This window comes from Pseudorasbora parva, chromosome 3 (genome assembly GCF_024679245.1).
Source record: "Pseudorasbora parva isolate DD20220531a chromosome 3, ASM2467924v1, whole genome shotgun sequence".
Taxonomy (NCBI): Eukaryota; Metazoa; Chordata; class Actinopteri; order Cypriniformes; family Gobionidae; genus Pseudorasbora; species Pseudorasbora parva.
Window position 1 is genome coordinate 24,782,326 of NC_090174.1, and position 22,882 is coordinate 24,805,207.

The 22,882-nt window shown below is 37.1% G+C and overlaps 1 long non-coding RNA gene across 1 annotated transcript; it reads right to left on the minus strand.

The window, feature by feature from the left end:
* Positions 1 to 14,784: 14,784 nt before the first annotated feature.
* Positions 14,785 to 22,135, minus strand: LOC137071847 (uncharacterized). Its single transcript, XR_010904524.1, has 6 exons — positions 21,747 to 22,135; positions 18,172 to 18,225; positions 17,854 to 17,932; positions 17,581 to 17,736; positions 15,867 to 15,978; positions 14,785 to 15,751 (listed from the first exon to the last, which is right to left on the minus strand). It is a non-coding gene; the product is annotated as an uncharacterized lncRNA (long non-coding RNA).
* Between the last annotated feature and the right edge of the window lie 747 nt (positions 22,136 to 22,882).

The window sequence follows — 22,882 nt, forward strand, 5'->3', positions numbered from 1 at the left end:
GTTCTTTTACATTGTATTCATTTTCTTATGCATTTTTATCCCTATTTTAATTCCTTTCTATGTAAAGCACTTTGAATTGCCATTGTGTATGAAATGTGCTATATAAATAAACTTGCCTTGCCTTCTTTTTTTGGCAAGTCGCGGTAAAAACTCGGGTTGCGGGTCACGGTTTTTTGGGCTTATTTGAAAAAAATGTGGTTGCTTGTTAGGAAAATATGACAAGCAACATTGTATCTTTACATTTATGGTCGCTGTTTAGTCCAAATACATTGCCTGACACTGTCTTCTCACAGCTAATAGCCATATTGCAACGATACAAGTGCTGTAGTAATTCGCCCTCATACATCCCGCCTCCTTCTTACCCTCATTGAAGAAAAAGCGTGTTCAGTGTGCAGGCATGTAATGTGATATTATAAATGTAATGATAGTTCGTAGACGTAAATAGACGAATACATTTTTTTATATACAAACAATGCAACCAGCAGAGATGTACAGAGATGGAGAGGAAACAGGGAGGTGAGCCACCGAATTTAATTTTAAAAATATTTTTTTTATAATGTAGGCTATTTATTACGACAGGCTATTATAAAAAAAAGGGAAAAAAAAGAAGTATACGCTACTAATAATAACAGTAGGTATGGTTCAAATGTGTTTTATTATAAATATGTCTCTATATTGCAGCGCTCCCAGTTATTGAAACTAAAATGGCAGGACTTTGGACTCGACTTGAGACTTGTTGGCTTTGACTTCTGACTCGACTCGAGACTTGCCTCATCTCTGACTCGACTTGATTCGGGACTCGAGGGCAAAGACTTGAGACTTACTTGTGACATTCATAACAATGACTTTGTCCCACCTCTGGTTTCTAGGTGATTTTGTTTTAACAACTTTAGAAAATTTTAACTCGATTTTTCTCAAAATGTACTTTGCTGACTCTAACAAATACAAACAGATGCATCTCAGTATTTTTTTCCCCCCAACCAATCATACATCATTTTGGTGGTTTTAATAGATAAATATGTACAGAACAATAAATAACTTTAAAAAATGCTTGTTGCGACTCCGTTACGGGTCACTGTAGTGAGAGTGAAGCTCTCACTCGCTTGCTTGACACATAGGAATCAATGGGGTTTGTGTCACGCAAGCACATTTGAGCTTCACTGTACCATATTTGATGAGTACTATGTATATATATCAATGTTTATATGCAAATAAAAGCATTAATTAAATATGTTCACGTCTCTTCTGGAGATTTGGACAAAACCTCTCAATTCATATGGATTAGTTTAATTACATTCTCTTAAGTTCATTAAATATATGATTTGTGTTGCAAAGACGAACGAAAGTCTTATGAGTTTAGGACAACATGAAGGTGAGAAAGTGATGACAGAAGACTGGTGCAAGAGCTCACAAATTATGCTTAGAGCATTGTAATAATCACTGTTTATCTACATACCCAATCCAATCTTCTAATCTATGGAAGGTGTTTTTCACATCTCAGCGCAGTCGTAAAGTCTAAAACAGAATTTCGAAACACTTTAAAATGGTTTAAGGACCCACGGTTTCTGGTAGTGTAAATGAAACCTGAATTCCTCATTTGACAAGCTCTGTGGGTCTTACCATTTCACTGGCCAAGGATATATTTGGAATTACGAGACAGTCAGATTCCTGATTCCCCCTCTGAGGTTCTGTTAAAGGGAATTACTGTAAAAAAGACAGCTTTGAAAGAAAGCTTCTATTCAAGAGACGATGATGAGAGGAGAAAAAGGGGGGAAAAAACACCTATTCGGTTCTTTCCAACTGGAAGCATCCGATCCGTGCGCCTGGATCAGTGTCCGAAATAAGCCAGATCGTGAAGAGTTGAAGAGAGTGGAGGCGTGTGTGCAATCCCCACGAGTGTGCGGGATCTGTTCCAGGGAAAGTGAATGGAACTAAATGGACAACATCAAATGAGTGAGACGAGGCTTGAGAAAGGTTTGGGGAAAATTGCGATGGGGTGTGTGCCAAAGAGCTGAGCCCCAGGGTCTGAGAGTCTTTTTCCCCCAGCTGATCCCCACAAGAGCTGGGCTCTTCGGTGCTGACCGAAAGGCTCCGACTGCCAGTCCTGCTTAGCTGACACAGCTCAGTAAGGAGTAACACAGAGTTAAAGTGCTGAGGAAGAGATGTTGATGCACACTTCGCACGTTAATGCTCAAACTAACAAAGAGGGTACACATGAGTGCAGAGAGCAAAGCAAAACATTCAGTCTAATGCATTGGAGAATTATGAAAGGTTAAAAACAATAGGAGCAATCTGCAGTCTGTAATTTGGGCCTTAGTCTCATTTATCGAGAGTCAAAGTAGAAAGAGAAGATGATATGACAGGTAGAAGAGGAGAGAACCGAATCAGACTTGTATTGCCCACAAGTACTGTAGATTAATCATTTAGAACAAGTTGGTTAAACACTTCCCCAATGAAGTTAAAAGAATAGTTCACCCAAAATTAAATAACCCACGATTTGGCATTAAGCTTTGTATCAGTCTAAATCCGGTAGTATATTCAAATGATCGAGGGCTTTGTGAGTGGCCTCGTAGGGCAGCAAAGCATTCTGGGAGTTATCTTTCAATCACATGAGACAAAAATAAATGTTCTGGCTTTTCTCATTCTAGAAGCCACCAAATTCAAAAATAATTTCACATTTCTACTACATAAATGACCCAGTTTAAATACACATTCCTCTTCCCAGCACTGAAGTACCCCTTTAACAACAAAAAAGAAGCTATTTTCCATGAAAAAGTAATGAAAATGTGAAGCATCAAAACCACAAGCAGCATTAACACATTATAAGTCGTCCACACTTGCAGTACACTATATCCCAAGTCTTCTGAAATAAAAGACTTAAAGGGTTAGTTAACTCAAAAAGTAAATGTATTTGGTCATAATTTACTCACCCCTATGTTGTTCTAAACCTGTTTGAGTTTCTTTCTTCTGTTGAACACAAAAAATATATATATTTTGAAGAAAGGTTACTGTTAACTGTATTCAAACCATTGTTTAAACTATCTTCTCGAAAGAAAGAAACACATAAAGGTTTGGAGTTTTACTTCGTTGGTGTTTTACTCAGCGAGTTTTACTGACCGGATACGCAGAAAGTTGAATCTGTCAACTAGCACCGCCTCACGTTGCTCTGGTTGGTTGTAGCGCTATCCAGTTGTGTGCAGAGGGAGTTTGAAAGACAGCCGTTTATCCCGCCCCTCGGATTGAGCCCTATCAATGGTGAGTTTCAAGACCAAACATCTTGATGTGGGTCTGGCTTGTCAGGCTATTAATTTGGATCTTTTCAAAGAATCATCTATTTCTGTTCACAAAACTGATCTAAATTAACAAATCAGTTCACCAAAGTATGGACAACTTCTATAATACTTTTATAAATTGTTTTTGCATAGTTTTTGCTTTATAGAGTCCAGTTTTTATTAATTGTAATTGCATGGCAAAGAACAACCAGTAGATGGCTAAAATGTTGTTGTTACAGGTTGAGGGTGAGCTAATATAATAACTTATTAATCCCTTTAAATTAGTTGCTGTAGTAGTATGCATGTTTATGATTGTATTTTGCTCAGTAGGGCCACTTATAATTGATTAAACACTCAAAAATGAAAATGATATAATTTTTTCTTCATCCTCCTATAATTTAAAACATTCATGAGTTTCTTTCTTCTGAGGAACATAAAAGAAGGCACTTTGGGCCTGTTCTTGTCCATAAAATGAAAGTCAAATGTAATCAAAATATCTTGTTTTGTTTTCCATAGAATAAAGTAAGTCATAAATGCTTCATTTGTGGGTCCCTTTAAGTTGAATTTCGATATTATTATTGTGATTTTTATGACAGCAACTTTCAATGCTTTTTCCATATGTTGGGTATAACCTGTACTAAAAAAGTTTATCTCAGCACTCCTAAAGTCAAAGCATTCATCATACAGATGGTCACATCTGTGAAAAACGCTGGAATAGAAATGACCTAAATGAGTAATTCAATCACACAGAGAATGAGAGGTCTGTTCTCAATTCAATTTAAGTGTCTGAGAGATCCAGCCTCCTCATTTCTTAATGTCACTTTAACATCTTACATGTTAATGAGCAGACGGGTGTTTGGCCTAACACAGAGCCATTATCCACTTATTAGAGCCCTGACCCTGATGATCCCTACTCCATTAAACTGTGGATGTACAGTAGAGGCATGTGTGGAGATGAGAGGCGACATTCAGCTTGACTGAACTCGAAGTCGAGTGCAAATGCAACACTGCCCTTGTCCATTCTGTCAGTCCTGGGGTGGGACACCCTGAAGTCAATGCACCCCTCTGCACACACATATACCTGCATGGAAGAGAACGAACCACTGACACGGGTCACTAGACTCTCTCATCCTCCCACTTATCTCCTGACAGAACATATCTTTCACATAAAAAGAGCACAGCTAGGAGACAGCCGAAGACAATTTCAGAAGTTTGACAGGTGTTGCTGTGTCAGGCATCGATGAGTTTTTGCAAAAAGATTTCAGATTCTGAGCTCAAAGTAATTATGAAAACCTATAAAACGGACATTCTCAGACATACATCCGTGTCTTTGTTTTAATCAAAAAAATGTTTCATTGCTTAAAATGAGCATTTTTTAGTGAACTTTTTTTATTATTATTATTTTTATGGATGTCTTGACTAACCACTGCCATGGGCCCTGACTAGCTATTTAATTCTTCCTAATATTCCTAGTTTTAAGAGGAGAAATTCTCATTCTGATCATCATCATACTTTAGGCTCACAACCATGGTTAAGTGCTTCTACATCAGTGCTGTTCACCTAGGGCTGTCTAGGGCGAAAGCCTAATTGGCATCATGTTGGATGATAATGTTTTAAATTGTCAATAAACTTTCTTGACAACATCTGACTGTTCCAAGTGGTCACATTGAAAATTATTGTCTCTTGCGAAGAACAAATAAAGGAAGCTCATGAGTGCAAGAAGGCCAGGTATCTCAAATTGGCAGATGAATGTAGAAGGCATAGGTGGAAGGCCTGCTGCAAACCCATTGAGGTAGGCTATAGGGCTTTACAGGACAGTCTCTACATGGGACACTCAGTCTCCTTGGTATTAGAGGATTGCAGGAAAGAAGAGTCACCAATAACATCACAGAAGCTGTGGAAAAAAACATCTTGGAGGATGTGGATCAAGAGGGGTGATCCATGGGGCAGTGTGCTACTTGTACACCAGCCGGGGACTGATCACACCTGGCTGGGTCGCTCAGACAAGGGTGTCTGATGATCTAAGACCTGAAACACCCTATGACCCTGGATTTATCACTGATGATGTGTCCAAGTTGCACCATTGGATGTTTCAGAAACCCTGTTAATTGGGACTGTCTCTGTGACTGCCACTCAATTTGACCAGGTTCAAGTAATACAATGTAATTTAGGGCGTTTTCACACCTGAAAGTCTGCACCAAGGTCCAAACCAAAGTTTGTGTTTTGATACATTGTATCCATTTGGTTAGTTTTGGTTTGCTTTCACATTGCAGTTATGCAACCGCACTAAAGGACTTTTACATGACGCACTTGCGTTCTGTTGTCATCATCTATGTGGGCTACATCTTAACATTGATTGGTTTGTTAGCAGACATGCGTCTGACGTCAGTGTGTTGTCAATTCAGCGGGTAACTGAAAAGAGAATGAATGAACAGGTGCATATTGTTGCCAATACTGTTAATATTGTGGCATTATTATCTGCTGCACCAACTATACTCAAGGCTAGTTCAAATTCACCAAATGAACGTCCTTGTCACAGGGTGTTTTGGTGTAGGTTCATGTTTAATGTTTTAAGGTTTTTAATGTTCACGGTCATGCACGGTCATTCACATGTTTTGTCATGCACTTCCTGGTTTCGTCATGTGGTCTATAGTCATGCGATTCCATGCCCTCATGTGTTCCTGCCTTGTGTTCCTGTGTCATGTTGTCATTGGGTGCTTCCCAATTCTTATTTGTGCATCCTCGTTTCCTTTCATAGCTTCCTTTCCTAGCGCCTTAGCTCCACCCCTTCAGGATGCAAGGGAAGAACCCGAGGAAAAGATGCGAGGGCGGAGGAATTGAATCAAGTGAAATTATATATCCTCGCTCCCTTTAACGTCACTTCAAAGCGGCGTCAATTAATGATGATTAATGACTCTGAACCGCTGGATTTAGTCGGGATTCTTGAACATTAGAGATGACTATTTATATTGTAAGCTTCAGCCTCCACAAAATACCACATTTGTCCATATTTTAATCAATATTACCAGTTATTATTAACAACGGATTCCAGTTATTAACTGCTTTTTATTCGTTGTATAGTATTAGTTTCTATTTGTTTCTCTAATTGTTTCTTTCATTTTCTTGTACTTTTATATAATTCTGCAACTGTCAGGTGCTTTTATTTGACAAACACTTGTGTCTTGTACATGTAAACATAATAATAATAATGATTAATAAACTGTGGCACAATAAACTGTGGCATGATGTGAAGGGGGATGAGAATTAATGCTTGCGTCACATTTAGTCGATAAAACACTTCCGCAAAGGATAAACCTGTGTATCCTCCCTCATGACTCCCCAGGAAGCCTCCTCACTCCTCCATCCTCGCCTCCTTGCTGTGCAATTAGAGAATTGAGATCTCCTACAACAGGGCTGAGCTCCATCGGTTTCCGGATCATAGGATGGAGGACGGAGGAGCGAGGAAACGAGGAGAGATATTGAGAAGCACCCCTTAGTTTATGGGGTGATCACTGTGCACAGATGTCCCTTGTCTTGTCCTTAGCCATTTAAGCCCTCATGTTTGCCATGTGTCTTTGTCAGTTATTGTATGCGTAACCCGCTGTCGGGGAGTGTTACTTTAAATCAAGTCAAGTTTTGTCAAGTCTTTTGTTTGTTTAAGCCTAGTCTTCGTTTTAAGTTTATGATTGTTTTCAATAAAAGACTGCACTTGGGTTCTCACAGCCTCGCCTCAGTGGAACTATGTTACAGTCCTCGTTGTACGAACATTTTATTGGCGCCGACAGGAAATGAGGAGAAGACTATTAGGCTACTTTTTTTAGCCATTAAACAATGTATTTTTTTCATAGATGTGTAATATACGTCAACATCGGGTCAGAAATTATTTTTACCACTTCATTAAGTTTAGTTTTGTAGAAAGCTTTGTATAAATTGCATCTTAATTTTAATAAATGTTTCATCATCCATTTGCCTGGATTTAATAAATAAGCAAATATAGCAGACAATAACCGTGACGGAGCGACTATTTGCGTTGCACATGAACTGGAGCGGTCTCATAAATAAACCAAAACTTAGCATAGGCTATTTGTCTCACAGACATGAGAAATATCATATGTGTAGTATATAAAGCTCGAAAATAAATAGTCAAGCACACTGTTCACGCGAGCTGTCTACACAAGCGGTTCTGTTTAAAATGCTGCGCGCTCCATCACTGCATGTGCTATGAGTTTAACCGTTTTTTTTTTTCTTTTTCTCACTAATCCTACCACCAGAACTTCCTGTAAATGGTATGCAAGTCCGAACTATAAAGAAAATGCTTTCACACTAGCAACGAACAATCCTTTGGTAAGTTTGATCCGGACCGAGACTACCTCTTTTCGTCATCCCAAATTTCGTCTGTTTGGTCCGGACCGTAGTCCGAGGGAGGTTTCACACCTGTAATTTTGATTCGGACCAAACTGAAAAGTCAGAAAATCCAGACCAAAAAAAGGTAGGTGTGAAAACACACTTAAGCACTATTCGCACGGGATTAGTATTATCTGGGACCTCTGTGATTTAAAAATTACTCCCCCACATCTGAGTTTTGCGTGGCGCATTTGCACGGGATAAGCAAAGCCTGTGATTTTACTCGAATTTACTGACTTCTCCCGGATATGATGTCAAGACTTCGTTATAGATTTAGCAGTATGAAATCATAAACAGGCATCAATATCGTTTAGATTATTTTATAGTAATAAATAAATAATAATTAATATAATAATAATAAAAAATAAAAATAAAAAATAAAATATAAATAATAAAATCATTTCGTTCAGTTAGATAACAGACGCCATAAACTGAGCACAGACCGGCGCCAGGAGTCAGATTTCAGATTTCACGACTCACAAGTGAGAAGCTGACACACGGTGGAAGATTCAGTGCTAAAGTAAAAGCGCCCATTTAAACGAGCTTGTCCTGTTCTGCTCTGTTTTTCATTAAGAATAGTATTGATGTTAATATTAAACACACCATTCAATCAGTTTACTCCCAAATTGATAGTCATTCTAAAGTGAAAGTATATCCGTGCGGCCACGACTCCATTCTTTGTGAAAGATAAAGATAGAAATGCTCACAGGAAAGAAAAACCTTGCAAAAATGATATACAATCCACCTAATCCTGGCCAAATCACAGAGATGTCGATTCGCACGGGACTAATATTATCACAGGACCTCGGTGTTCGGCGAAATATGGTAGGTAATTTGCAGGGGAATTTTAAAGTAAAAATTCCCCCACAAATTACCTACCATATTTCGCCCGGGATTAAGATCACAGACATTCTCTGCAATTATTACAAATGACCAGAGGTCCCTAGATAATACTAGTTCTGTGCGAATGGGGCTTTACTCTATAGGACCTATCCAGTCTACTAAATACAATGCATTGAATAACCGGCTAGTAGGTAAAATATTTTTTTTAAATACATTTTATACTAAAATACATACCAAATTTCCATTTTTTTTATATTAAAATGCAAGCCGTGGCATTTTTATTTTCCTTTATTAGATGCAAACAATATATGCACTTTACCGGATTCAACACAAATGTGTTGATCGATTATTTTCCCCACTCTAACTACAAGACGACAGCTGAGCAAATAGATTTTTTATAATTTTAAAGTATTATATATATTATTTTGGTATTGTAATTTCTAGGAAGTAATAGAAATAATTGAAATGCCGGACACTGCTAACATCTTACGGGATCCGTAACAAAGCTCCCATTCTCGGAACTGCCCTACATTTTGCCTACCTTTCATTCTGATTTTAAAGTTAAGTTGTAAGTTGTGGGTTAGTTTTAGGGGTAGCAGTAGGATTAGGATAAAATTTTCTGACAGGAATGTTGTTCCAGGATCAACAAAATATGCTAATCAAGGAACATGTCAAAATCAGATTGACCGCATATAGAATATACCTCAGAATGGGCCTTTCTTAAGTCCAATTTTGAGTTCATTCTTTAAATGCTCTATATGTTATATTTTCTTGCTCTCTACTTTTTTTTATGTCTGAAGTGTTTTTCTTGCAATTTCCACCTCCATTAGCGTCTTTGAGGGTAAAAGCTGCTCTCTATTGCCGATTGCACTGCCGTTGACAACTCGTAATGTTCCAGACCTGCAAAGTCACACAGCAGTGCCACTGTCCCATATTTGAACTCAGACTTTGCACTAAAACATCACTCTCTTTCTCCTTTTACCCCATTACTTCAATCCCCATCGACCACCCCAAACAAAACCTTTCTGATTGCTATAGCACTCTATGCTCTCGCCCTTTCATAATGTTATCTTAAGAAACGTGGAAACGATTGGACTTAATTTTGAGTTTGAGTGTGAGAACTGAAAATGACTACCACATTGGACCAGCTGTGTGTGGACAGCCTCTCGGTGAATGTTGAAGGCATTGCTGGGTGTTCTGAGGAGGTTACGGACTCCAGAGGAAGGACTGATTCAATCATTCAGTGATGTAATACATTTATACTATGACTAAAAAAAGTAGCATGGACTCAAAACTGGAATAGTCAGGGTAAGATAAAAAAAAAAAAAAAAACAATCTCAATCAACAGCATTTAATATATAATGCAACTAATTCGGAAATTATTTGAACTTGTCCTTTATTTAAAAATGCAAAAAAAAATGGTTGTTACGGCACTAATAATGGAAGTTACTGGGGCCCATTTTTGGAAGTATTTAAAAGCAGAAATGTGAAGCTTATCATTTAATAAAAGCACTTATAGTAATTATTCATTCTTCCATGAAAACATATTTGAACTACTTGCATAACATGCATAGCGTTTGCTTTTTGTCTATATTATTGAAACAGTGAGTATTTTAACATCTATGGAATGACCCAATTCAAAAGGAAATTAAAGTGGTGTAACATTTTTGTGCTAAATGAACATTCAAATTTCCATAAATGCTATTAAAGTGATATTTGTGAAATTGATAGCAAATGGCATTTGGTAGAACTTTATGATAAGACATATGTCTAAGTCTGGAATGACAATTCTACTAATAGAAAATCTAACACCATTCTCTAAGTAGAGAGAGAGAGAGAGAGAGAGAGAGAGAGAGAGAGAGAGAGAGAGAGAGAGAGAGAGAGAGAGAGAGAGAGAGAGAGAGAGAGAGAGAGAGAGAGAGAGAGAGAGAGAGAGAGAGAGAGAGAGAGAGAGAGAGAGAGCTGAAGTTGAAAGCACCTCTGGCTGATAAGGGTTTAAATGTAAGGTGATGGGGCAGCGATTGGTCAAGATTGGTCAAGAGCAAAAGCCAATGTAAGAAGGACAGATAGAGACAGTCACGAGGTCTCACACCTTTGTCAGCCCTGAAGAATAACAGGAGCGGCAGGTTCTATTCCATGTCCTTAACGGGGATAACAGTGGCCACTTGTTCAACAGGCCCCACTTCTCATTACACCAGCCTCCACTGCGCCAGTGAAATCTGTCACCAAAGTCCAGCATGAATGGCAATCCAAATTGAAAAACTCTGCCATGAGTAGCGGGGAGTAGGGGGTGATGGAGGAGGAGGGTGAGGAGTGAAGAGGAAGGGAAAAAAATCTGGTCATCAATTGCTGGCAACAGATCGCAGACAAAGATTATTGGAAGGCAACATTGCAGCAGATGTCTGATGACTGTATATTAACCTGCTTCCTACACACACAGAACATCCAAGCCCAGATCTTTCTAATGTCAGACTGTGAGGCCTTGTCCTGCGCAATAGGAGGAACTCATAATCCATGAGAAGAAGAAAAAAAAAGGAAAGAAAAAATATGAAGCTACGGTTTGTGCAGCAGCACTGCTGATTTGTTGGACTAACTGCACTGGCAGCGATGGAGTTGTTCCAAGCCACAACACACAGAAACCTTGGGCTGCCAGCAAATGTCCCTCTGTTCAGTGTTGTAATTGGGCTTACACTGGACTAGGAGCAGCACTGTAGTGTCAGCCATCTTGAGAAGCTACAAAAGTATATGTTTGATAACCTTCATCTCCACAGACAGGAAATTATGTTAATATTTTAAATGTGTCAATTATGATAAGATCCTCAAACAAGGAATGGTGACTGTAAAGATTGGGCTGGGAGCAGAAACATTTAGACAAATTGTTGATGATAGTACTAGATCAAGTATTGTTGCACTACATCATGAAACATAAGTCATAGCATCAATTTCTTTCAGAGGCATATGCTGTGAGAATCCACTAAAATAGATAGATCCAATTCCGGAGGTGTCAGATCTGAATTCCCCTTGTTTTCCGGCACAAAATTAAGCCCCGAGCAAAACATTTGCCATATGGGAGCATCCATAGTCCAAACCTATCCCAGCGTTCCTTTGTAAAGATCCCTAAGGACAAATTCAGGACTGAAATTAATAAAACAGATTGCAGACCCCCAAATCTCCCTTAAACAGTTCTGGCATGACCAATGAGGTTTTGGAGGATTCTACAAAGATGAAATGCAGGTTAATGAAATATAGGGGGTACTTTATCCTTTTTTTCTTTCTTCTTTTCATATTCTGGTCATCTGTTGACAGAATTTCAACCACCAACTATGAACTTTTTTTGGCCAGTTTTCACAATGGATGAATAAAACTTTTGCATGACTACCAAGGCATTGGGATACAATTTACTGTATGATTCCTTCATCTTCTCTGCAAACATCATCCACCGTCCATTTACCATCCACACTCACACGCTCAAGCCCTGGACTGAAGCCATCTGAAACACAAATCATCCCTTCCCAATCATCAGAGCATTACAGTATTTGACTCATTGAAGTTTTTTCCTCTTTGCTAGTGGGCAATAAACATGACCTGGGATGATAGAGCTAGCAATGAGAGGGGAGGGGGTAGTGGGAAGCAGATGAGATGGGAGGAGAAGAGATGGGAGCCCTAAGCCGCTTCACATCTGGTGCTGTATTAAAGGCATATGGGCCGTCCCAATCAGGCCTGATGGGGGTGATGTCATGCCCCCTGCCACAACCTCTGGTTTTCCAGCACCGCACCATGACAGAAAAGCCAGTGAGCTGTCAACAGTCTGGTCCAGAGCAAGGGATGAAGATGGCAGGCTATGAAACTATCAAGAACAGTCAGTCTTACTATGTGTGAGTGATAAAAGGTATGTTTGTGCACATCATGAAGGAACTACAGCCTCATCATAGAAAATTGACCCTTTTCACATTTCCGGGGTTTCCAGAAGGATACAATGTAATAGTTGGGTAAACATAGTGTTGAATAGAAAATACAACAAACATATTCAGGATTAGTGTTTCATGACTTTTCAAACGAGGAAAAAAGTAATTGAGAGATTGATTACGGTGGTCAAAAGAGAGAAAGACATTCAAATTTGCTATTACTCTCCAAGCCGCTGTGTTAGAAACACCCACAAACTTACATCACACAAAGTATAGTGTTACAATGTTAGTAACTGTGGAAACACAGTCTGTAAAAAGAGTCCAAATCATTTTCAATGTTTTTACTGATGCACCGATGCTGATAAGACAAACCTAATTTTAACTTTATGGCTGAAAACCGATAATTGTTTTATAAATATTTTCAGTTTAACGCATTAAAAATATTTTACTTAGTTAACATAGCACCATTTTCTTTCGGTCATCCCTTGGTCCCCGCTGATGCGATGTACAACGTTTGTAGCTTTAATAATTATTCATCTATATTTAATTTATAATTTATACAGTGAAGACTGTGAAGTGCTTGATAACTTTATTCAATTTCTCTATATTACCTAGCTGTTAGATGAAATGTTTTTAATATACTGTCTTTATGTTGTTTCTACATTAATTTGGAGATTAAATGCAAAATTATTACAGTATAAATTTAGGAGCACTTAATCATGATTAATTACAGGAAGAAAAAAAATGATTAGTAATAAATTAATGACATAATTAATATATTATTATTATTATTATTATTATTATTATTATTATTATTATTATTATTATTATTTTATTTTTATTTTTATTTTTATTTTTTATTTTTTTAATTATATATATATTGTTTTTTATAAAAATGCTAAAAACTAAAATTGATTTAGTTATCACAATATTATAGTATGAGTACATTATTATATAAATGTTATATAATGAAATATCTCATATGGAAATCTGTAACTACATGAGTTTGTTTTGTATGGGCATTGGTTCTGGCTTCAACTTGTCAAGCGCCAACCTTATTACATTCAAATAATGGTCACACAACACAGGCCATTATACACTGTAAAAAGTGAACAGTTGGATCAACTTAAAAAAATTATTTCAATTGGTAACACCTAAACATGTTAAGTTCTCTCAACTTAAATAATTACGTTTTATCAACTTACATTCAATGGGTCAATCACACTTATATTAATTGAGTTCATTGAGTTAATTGAGAAAATTGAGTTCATTCAACTTAATTTCATTTCATTCCTACTTAAATGTATTGGGTTTTCCCACAGTTGGATCAACTTAAAAAAATTACTTCAATTGGTAACACCTAAACACGGTAAGTTCTCTCAACTTAAATTATCCCATTTTATCAATCACACTTATATTAATTGAGTTCATTCAACCCTATCATTTACATTGGTCCAACTGAATTTCATTCCATTCCAACTTAAATGTTTTAGTTTTTCCTACAGTTGGATAAACTTTAAAAAATTACTTCAATTGGTAACACCTAAACATGTTAAGTTCTCTCAACTTAAATTATCCCATTTTATCAATCACACTTATATTAATTGAGTTCATTCAACCCTATCATTTACATTGGTCCAACTGAATTTCATTCCATTCCAACTTAAATGTTTTAGTTTTTCCTACAGTTGGATAAACTTTAAAAAAATACTTCAATTGGTAACACCTAAACACGTTAAGTTCTCTCAACTTAAATTATCCCATTTTATCAATCACACTTATATTAATTGAGTTCATTCAACCCTATCATTTACATTGGTCCAACTGAATTTCATTCCATTCCAACTTAAATGTTTTAGTTTTTCCTACAGTTGGATAAACTTTAAAAAATTACTTCAATTGGTAACACCTAAACATGTTAAGTTCTCTCAACTTAAATTATAACATTTTATCAATCACACTTATATTAATTGAGTTCATTCAACCCTATCATTTACATTGGTCCAACTGAATTTCATTCCATTCCAACTTAAATGTTTTAGTTTTTCCTACAGTTGGATAAACTTTAAAAAATTACTTCAATTGGTAACACCTAAACATGTTAAGTTCTCTCAACTTAAATTATTACATTTTATCAATCACACTTATATTAATTGAGTTCATTCAACCCTATTATTTACATTAGTCTAACTGAATTTCATTCCATTCCAACTTAATTGTTTTAGTTTTTCCTACAGTTGGATCAACTTAAAAAAAATACTTCAATTGGTAACCCTTAAAAAAAGTAAGTTTTCTCAACTTAAATAACTACATTCTATCAACTTAATTTCAATCACACAAGACTCAAATAGCTTTAGAAATATTTATTAACAATTCATTTTATTAAATTTAATTTCCCTTTTTACAAACTTTGAGAAATCATTACAAACTGTTCATATTTGTTGTGCAAATGAAACTTCCTGACACACTTAACATCCATTTCATTCCAGTCTTTTTGAAAAGTTGTCATTGCCTTTCAGGATTAAGCTAAAAACTGAGCCACTAATCTATCTATAAAAATAAATATAAACAGTGGTTATGCGAATAAATTAGCCACATAAATAAAAAGGGATACTTCACAAAAGGGATAGTTCACCAAAAAATGGTTCAAGTTGTTTCAAACCTGTATTTGTTTCTTCCTTCTGCTGAACACATTGGATGATGTGTTGAAGAATGTTGGTAACCAGACAGTTGACGGTACCCATTGACCTCCATAGCAGGGAAAAAAAAATACTCTGGAAGTCAATGGATACCGTCAACTGTCTGGTTACCAACATTCTAAAACACATATTTTGTGTTCAGCAGAAGAAAGAAACTCATACATGTTTGGAACAACATGAACCATTTTTGGATGAACTATATCCCTTTAATATATTCTATGGAACCATTTCTACCAAGTGTATTGTGATAAGTGCTTTAGAATAGCTTACAGGCAATGCTCTAAACCATGATAAAAAATCTAATTAAAAAATAAACAGATCATGGAAAATGTTTAACAGCAATGGGTGATTACCCTTTCACCAATCAACTACAGATTCAAACATACAACTAGATACTAGACAAACATATGAAACAAATGGATAATCTTACAAACATAAGAAAACAAATTAAACTAAACTAGATATTCTTTCAAACACAGACTAGACATAAGCACATTCAAACATTACTTCAAGTTCACTGTAGTCTACTGAAAAGACTACTTGACATCTTGTGCTAATGAAGCTGTAAGAGCACTTTCTGGAATGCCGTGAATATAAGCTCACCCTCGCAATCATCTCGTAGGTTATCCTAAAGTAGTGCACATAAAAATAAATTAAAAAACATTAAAAAAAAACATTTTGCTACCACAAATGTAACATTTTCTGAAAAATAAATCAAAATAGAATGTGGCCTTTCAACTCACAATGTATTCCTTGATAAGGTCTTGATTTCCCCCCAGGAAAAGGATGAGCCGGCGTTCTGACATGGAATCCAGAACCTCTGTGCTGAGTTTACTACATGAACAGCATAGGAGACTGCAAAAAAGAAAAGAAACTGTTGAATAAAGTCATTATTTTATTAAAATAAAATATAAAAAAAATATTTAGTTCACTTCAGAAATCAATTTCCTGATAATTTAGTCACCCCAAGATGTTCATGTCTTTTTTTTTTTTGTCGAAAAGAAATTAAGGTTTTTGAGGAAAACATTCCAGGATTTTTCTCAATATAGTGGACTTCAATGGTTACCAATGGGTTAAAGGTCAAAATTGCAGTTTCAGCTAAGGTCTAATTGAGCCAAACCATCGTTATACGTTTTAACCACAAATGCTTGTTTTGCACTAGCTCTGTGTCTTCTCACATTATGTTATAGCGCTGTAAAGGTCATGCGTGACATAGGTGGAAGTACCGATCCAGTGTTTGCGAAACGGTAGTGCAAAGACTAAGTCAAATCCCCTGTCACCTAAAAAAAGAGGGTCAAACATCGCAAATTTTTTTCAAAGACAGATTGTTTCGTTAGATAAGACCCTTATTCCTTGTCTGGGAGCCATTTGAAGCTGCACTGACACTGCAGTTTGGATCGTCAACCTGTTGATCCCAGTGAAGTCCACTATATTGAGAAAAATTTGGCATGCTTTTAAAAAAAAAACCTTAATTTCCTTTCGGCTGAAGTTACAAAGACATAAAGATCTTGGATGACATGGGAGTGAGTAAATTATCAAGAAATTAATTCTAAAGTGTACTCTTTAAAAATGCATCTGAATCAGTCATTGCTGGCATTTATAATTTAGTCCGATAATAAAACATACATCAACAAATCATTTATTAGCTTTATACCCTAATACATTTAATCATTCTTGATTAAAGGGATAGTTTTGTTAAATTTACAGGCCATCCAAGATGCATAAAAGGTGACCTTTTTTCTTCAGTATATCAGTAAAGATTTTTTTAGCTGAAACCGCATTCCTCTGTGATTCATATAAATGCAAGTCAATGGCTACCGTCACTTTGAGAGTAAAAACAAAACAAAAAAACATGTGGACAAAAAAAAAACAAAAAAACATGCAGACAAAAAAAAAAAATACCCGGGGCTACTGACATCACATCGAGTCTTATAAAGTGAAACGATCAGTCTATGTAAGAAACTGAGCATTATTAACATGCAACATTGCCATGAACGTACTTAGGACTGTTTGCTGAGGCTGTTGATTACAGGTAATAATAGATTCAGTTTCCTGCATAGGCCGATCATTTTGCTTTATAAAACCTCAAAGAATCGCCAGGACCCACAGGTATTATTTTTGGTTTGCCTGTATGCATTTTTTTTTTTTACAATTCTTTTTGACTTGCATTATATCAACATGGACCACAGTTTCAGCTAAAAAACAACAACAACAACATATTTACTGTTCTACTGAAAGAAAGAAAAAAGTCACTTACATATTTTGGATAGGCTGAGGGTGGGTAAATTAACAGCATTTTTTATTTTATGACTGAACTATCCCTTTTAAATTGTCCATTTTGTTTGTGTGGTGATGACATTTCAAATTTCTATGCTATAAACAAGTATTTAGCAATTAAATGTTACTGAGACTAAAATAAGATTGTGCAGTTGATATTAATGTAACACACAGACGTACCTGATACAAGATTTTAAAAATTGCAGCAGTCTTCTCACGGGTTGCTCCTCCCTTTGAATGGATTACTCTGATTAGTTGATTCATGTACACGTCCAACAGGGCCAGGAACGTGTCTTCCAGTGGAACAGCCATAAGCCTATAGAACTCTGAATTGATCTAAAATCAGAAAGAAAGAAAAAAAAAAAAACAGTCAACAACAGTCAAACTGATTATATCAATTCATAAAAGGTATTTAGCCAGTAAAACCAGAACTTTAAATTATTTTTTCAATACCTTGAAATGTCTGAAAAGCACAGGCCACCTCGCCTTGAAATCCCTGACACTGGCCTCCTGCATCACTACCTCCTGCTATCTGTAAGCAAACGAAAGAGACATTTTGTTCTTGACAACCTTTTAATTTTTCCTTTTTTTTCAGCCTCTGTTAAAAGTTCAAGTCTGTGGCTGCTTAAGCTTTCAGCAAGTTAACAGACACCTCTACACACACCTGTCAATAGTCAATAATGTTAGATAACACAAGATGGAATTTACTCATACATATCCAACATTAGTAATTCATATCATCAACTATATAAGAAATGATAAATTACTTACCATATAATATTATAGCAAAGTGTCATCAGTTGTCAAACATTAAGACTTTCGGTCCTAAGAGGAGAAAAAGTAATTGTCAACAATTGTAGTTTGTAAGTGAAAAAATGGTTTGCTACAGGTCAAGGAAGTTAATTAATTAGATGTGGAAATACTAATATTTCTACTAAAAAACCCTGAAAATTTGTCTGGGTGTAACACCATGAGGTAGGCAAATGAACGGCGCTAGTGTTAAGGCCGGAACACACCAAGCCGACGATCGGCCGTCGGGCAGTTTTTGTGCGTCGGCCAACTAAGTTTCCTCGGTGTGTTCCACACAGTTCCACGCCGTCGGCTGGCGTTGGTCCTCGTCGGCTGTTTTTCAGCCGATTCGACATGTTAAATCGGCGTCGCCGCATGTCGGGCAGTCGGGACATATGATCGTTCTGATTGGCTGTCCAGCTAGCAAACCAGTGCACGAGAAAATAAAACGGAAGTGACGAAGCAAGTAAACAACAGAGTCAAGAGGGAACACAGAACGCCTGTCTCATTTGTTTATTTTCCTCATTCCAATACACGTGAATATTGTTAAAAGATATGGCTGTGTGGACCGAGGCAAGTGAGGACGAATTGATCAGCATGATCCAGTAAAGGCAGGTATGACATTACAGAAAAATGTTAACGTTATGTCAACTGTGTGGCGAAAGCAGAACCGTGGCGTGAGATCGCAAATAAAGTTGTCATGTCAGGTAAGATTTCCTTTTTTGCAATAGTTTTTTCTTCTTCAGTAGTCCATATTTTAAAAAAACTGCATGTTAGATTGTTGTGTGCAACTTTCATCTTTGCACAGCAGTTAATTTCACATTCAAAATGCACTAAAGATATCAAAACACTTAATGCATGTCTTCATGTCCAAAAGCAATGATAAATCCACAGTTTAGCCCTCATATATTTCGGTTGTACTAACTGTGTGGAGAGTTTTGCAAAAGTGACCTAAATGTATTGAGAAATGTGTTCAAGCGACTGTAAAAAAAAATGCTGTCATCCAGAATACATCCAGTTAAAAGTAGAACAAAAATGAACATTACAATAGCCATGAAATTGACATAACTCAGCTTAATGCTTTTTTTTTTTTTTTTTGTCCCCCCTCAGAGAGAGAGCTCAAGAAGCGGTGGGATTCATTGCGAACCCAGTACATGTGTTACAAGAAACCTGGACCCTCAGGAAGTTCTGGAGCTCAGAAGACCCACCTGCAGTTTCTAGAACCTCACACAAAAAGGAAGGAGTGCACCTCAAATCTAACTATCAGGGTACACACACACACACATTATATATATGTGTGTGTGTGTATATAATTATTTTATTTATTTTTTTCTTTCCATTTGAACAAATGAACATTTTGCTTTTGGTAAAGTGGCCAATGAATGTTCAGATGGGTCTATTTACAAGTAATTCAACAAATCAACTTCCACAATGCGCATCTGAATAGATCCATTTAGCCAGTTTGCAGGGTATTGTTTTAGCTATGCCCTGTTATTGTAATGGGTTATTGGTGAACACGTGTAAGAATCTATTGTATCACATTGTTCACATTTTGATTGTTTCTTTAAGGAACCTTTGTCTGAAAGTGAATCCTGTTTACCCTCAGATGGTACCAACAGTGACACCTGGATTGGCACCCGTGAGGAGCCCAGCTTCATTAAGGCTGAGCTACGGCCCAGTACACCCTTGGCTGAATCTACACATATAGCTGCTTTTATAGCTATTCTCTATATAGCTGTTTGTGCCCATTGTACTGAACATTGAAAAATAAAAAACTTTGACTTTGGGTACTTGCATTCACAGTTCTTTATGTAAAAAAGGATCACAAAACACAAGATGATGCAGAATTCTAACCCTTATTTTGCTATTTGACATCTAACTAGCAGGGTAAATAAACACAATAAACACATCTGTATTGATGTTTTCATTTAAGAATAAATAGATTTTCAATTAATAGAGACATATTTTCATTATGTGTAACTTCCACAATACAATGTTATCAAAGTGCAATATCTGTAAATTAATAGTTAGCATGGTTACTGTCAGTTAAGTTCAGTGTATGGTTTAGTGTTACATTATTTTCATTAACATTTCTGTGCCACTGGAGATTTAATTTCCAAACTGCTGTTATGTGATGTGCAAGAAGCAGCATGATATCATTTTGAAGAAATGTCACCATAGGCATGTTTCCAATGAAAAAAATATATACAAATTCTGTCATAATTCATTGAACTAGCACCAAGCATTGTCACAAACATAATTTACTGTAAATCAGACAGAATGCGTCATACACATATATTTATTTAAACAATCCTTTGGGTAAGTGGCCATTGTTCAGATTGTGTCACATTAACTTCCACAATGCATCTGAATGAGCCAATATGCAGGGTATTGTTCGAGCTATGCCCTGTTATTGTTATGGTTCATTGATAGGTGAACAAGTGTAATAATCTATGGTTTCACATTTCGACTTCGGGTATCCATGGTTTCACCCATTTAGTGAGCGGTCCTCGTATTTTTCGCGTCCGCTTCTACCTTTCCTCTTCCACAAGTAAAAGACCAAGGGCTGACAACGGTATTGCCATTTGCAACGTTCTGAAATGCACGAATCCGTCTGTGTGGGGAAACGAAACCGACAGCTGATATCTTTATAGCTCTTCCGGTTTCCCGCTTCGAATAACGAAAACAGACTACTGCCACCAGCTGGGACGGAAAGGTATTTCCTCTAACGCAGGCGCAGAACGGACGCGCTATTGGCCGTCGGATGTCGAGCGTCGGCTTGGTGTGTCAGGGCAACTTTGGACCGCTTCGGACCCAAGACGCTGCCGACGTGAGCCAACGTGAGCCGACTCAGCAGTTTGCTTTCGTCGCCACTAGTTGATCGGCGTCGGCTTGGTGTGTTCCTAGCTTTAGGCACAATGACGTTCATCACAGGCTGAATCAGAAATCGCCTCCTATACCCTCAAATATGGCATTATTTGAAATGACAGTCCTTTGTAGTGGTGTCCGAAACCATAGTGGAAGTTACTGACTGAGTGCACTCATTTAATTCCACCGCAATAACGAGTGTAAGTTAACTTACAGCCGGTGTCACAAACGGATGTCCGACTTCACATCATAATTTTGCCCGAAAAAGTGACGTTTCAAAGACAGATAAAAGAACAGACAAACATTACTTTAAAAGCAAACTCAATATTATACTGCAGGAATTCAAATTCGAGCATTTTGTCCCGCTCCGCAAGCACTTCCTGCCCACAGCATTTCCACTAACTTAACGTTAACTTTTTCTCGCGCGGCATATATTTCATACACATACTCCCAAGATCCAAACTGAACACATTTATATAAGACAAACGAGTAACTTAAGTTACAACAGATTGTTACATAGAACATACTCAGAAACGCTATATCGCAAACGTACGTTCAAAAGTTCGGTTAATTTAGATTTCATTAGAATTTATGTTCACAGACAACATCAATTAACTCATAAACAACTAAAACACACGTCCACAAGGTACATTTTCGAGTATAGTAATTAAAACAAACTTCCAACCTACCTTTTTCATCCGAGTCCCGAGAGGGAAAAAAATGGCGGCCGAACAGAACATTTTCCAATTTTCAGACAGGCTCGTGCGTCATGACGTCAGAAAAAAACGTCTGACGCGGGTGTCCTTAAAGGGAAATCTTACTTTGGGTGAAAGTGACATTTTAAAGGGAAATCATACTTTGGGTGAAAGTGACATTTTAAAGGGAAATCATACTTTGGGTGAAAGTGACATTTTGAATCTATCTGAATTTCTATGCGTTCAAGTTGAAAGAGTGTACAATTATACTTTGAGTGAAAGTGAGATTTTGAATCTATCTGAATTTCTATGTGTTTAAGTTGAAAAAGTGTACAATAATCCATTACAATTAGGAAAGCAGAAATACCAAGTAAATAGACTCAAATAGTTGTAGTAATTCAACTTTCACCCAGGTTCACTTTTTACAGTGTATCAGACAGGTGCCAGCAATCAACCACCAATGGAAGTCAATCACTAAGAAGAACAGCGAGGTTCCATTCATAACCTTAAATGCCAATGCAGTACATAGGGCCAGATCTGGGAATGTTCTGACCTTTATCATTTATAATCTAAAAGATCAAACAATGCCTATAGGCTGATTCCAAATAAGCAATGGCTTTTACTCTGGAGATGACCAAAAACCCCTCACACCCCAGTGGTTTTAATTGTCTGGCTTTAGAAGGAAAAGGAATTTTACTTTGGTGTTCAGGTAAAGACAGCAGGGTTGTGCTGAGCTACTTGGGAGGTCTGAAAAACTGTGTTCTAGGCCTTTTCATGTGAATGGAGCTTAGCCATTGAGGGGTGACCCCGTTGTGCATGTCATGAGGGTGTAATGAGGTCAGTTTACAGGTTGGGCGGCAGGTAATCCTTCGTTCATTACAGGCCCACTCGGAGGCTGTTCGGGAGGGGGAAAAAAAACTCAAATGGCAGCGGGCTATAGAATAGAAGTAGATTGTATGTGTGTACAGGGCCAGGAACTCAATAACACTTGATTCAGTATGAAAAGAAACCCAGAGCCACCCGTGAAGAAGCGGCCCGGATGTGAGGGAGGGCCGTTAGTGGCAGGAGTTTGGTGTCAGAGAACAAGACAAGCTTTGTACCAGCTTTAAGAAGCAAATTAAGAGAGAGCG